We start from the raw sequence: 2,066 nt of genomic DNA, 5'->3' as shown, positions 1-2,066 counted from the left end.
TATGCAGAACTCTTCAATCATCCGGAGAGAATTTAAAAGGTGAAAATCAGCACCTGAAAGGATTGAAATTGATTGCAGCCACCAGATCCGACTGTAAAGGTCCCGAGAGTTAGAGAGTTAGTATCTGCAGACGGAGATCACTCACTGAAACCGAGCACGTTTCTTTAGTTTTACAACCCTCAACTATTTCTTGGCGTGGAGCATTTCTCCAGCATCCAGAGGTGAATTGTTGCTTTCATATTTGGTAGGTTCAATTCAATTCAATTAATTTTGTATAGCCCAAAATCACAAATTACAAATTTGCCTCAGAGGGCTTTACAGTCTGAACACATACGACACGACACCCCTGTCCTGGGACCTCACAAAAGAATAGAGGTATGTATACTATAAACTATTTAAACAGATTTGATTGATCATGTTTATCCATGTTTCCTGTTGTCATGCTAAGCTAACGGCTGCCTGGATACAGAGAGTGCATTTGAATTTACAGCGATGTTCACATCTAAATTGGCGAGAAAGCGAATGTGCATAAAAAGTGTCTATCTATGAATTTGACGGATGACAGACAGCTTGACAGTTGAGGTAAATGATGCATACGTTGGGTTTGCAAGTGACCCAAAATGTGATGCAGTGGAATTTAGAACCTCAGCATTTATAAACCCATAACCTGCAGCGATCTCACCGATAAACGCACGCTCCATTAAGGAGACGCTTCAGTTAGCAAACAATGATAAAAAAAAAAGAAAAAGGAAACAACACCCTCCAATACAACATAAGGTGTTGACATTACCGCAACAGTTCCGGATGCTTTTTCATTAAGTGTTGCCATATGAGTCGCACCATTCCGCGTTTATGATCATGGTCATTGCATTCCCACGTTGCACAGATGAGATGCTGCAGAGCACCGTGCACGGATGATTACATTTCCTGATTCCGACTTGTCCTTGCTCTCACCCTGCTTACAATGAAAATAATCTAAGAAGGCACAGAGTTATCAAACAATATGTGCACGGGAACATTTCTGATGTAACTTTAATCTAACCTCGCTGACTGTGTCTAGAAAAGCAATCCAGAAACCAATCACAACTGCCCCGTATTTAACCCCTTACTAGCCAATTTAAATGAGCCCAAAAGTCTGTGCAAAAGAAAATCCATGACAAATACAGTGGTTCTGCAACGAACAAAGCATATCAGGAATGACCATTGTTGTTGTTGTTTTTTTTATGTGTATTTCGCTGTGCCAGCATTCGCCAGATTACAAAATGTTGATACCACCCCCTTTTAGATAATCTGTGTGACTGCTGCCGCTAGCTTTTGTGTACCGAGTGTGTTCCAGAGGTCAGCTCCGATCCCATCTTCCATTTCCTACGTTCGTTAAGCTCCATTCTGCTCGGCGTGTCCAAATAGGGTAATTCTGTGTTCAATTAAGCAGGGCAGACACAGGACATTCAACACAATGTCAACGAGATGCCACTGTGAGTGAGCTATCAATTTGATAGACAAAAGAGCGCTGGATAATAAGCCGGTGCATGTCCCCTGATTCTGCACCACCCAAGGCCATCCCCACAATTGAATTACACCGGTGCCTTGGTAAGTCACAGCTGATAGGGCCTCATGCATTGCAAAGAGCCACCTTGCAGTGACTGACTGAGTGTGCTGTATAGTTGTGTGCCTGTCTGTAGCTATCATGGCACCGTCTTCCTCTGCAGCCACGGCCATGAGGCTGGTATAAAGAGACCCGCTAGGCCACACAAAGCACTGCAGTTGTCCTTAGGCAAGAGGCCAGTGAGAGAGAGAGGGGGGGAGACGGAGAGAGAGAGAGAAAGTAAAGTAGGGAATTAGGGGGATGGGGTGATTCTGCTGTGCGCAACGAGCCAAATATCCCCGGGCCACAAGCCAAGTGGCCAGTCACAAGGACGGCGAGCCAAGAGGATCCGGCCAGGTTGCACAGCCAGATAAAAAGCTCTGCGGGTCGCCCGTGGCTCAACACAGAAAAACCCCCAGAATACAACAGTGTCTTCTCTTCTCCATACAGCTAGCATCTTTCCTGTAGCGCAGCTCACAGC

This window comes from Taurulus bubalis (assembly GCF_910589615.1).
Source record: "Taurulus bubalis genome assembly, chromosome: 18".
NCBI lineage: Eukaryota > Metazoa > Chordata > Actinopteri > Perciformes > Cottidae > Taurulus > Taurulus bubalis.
Note: the sequence above shows the minus strand (reverse complement) of the source record.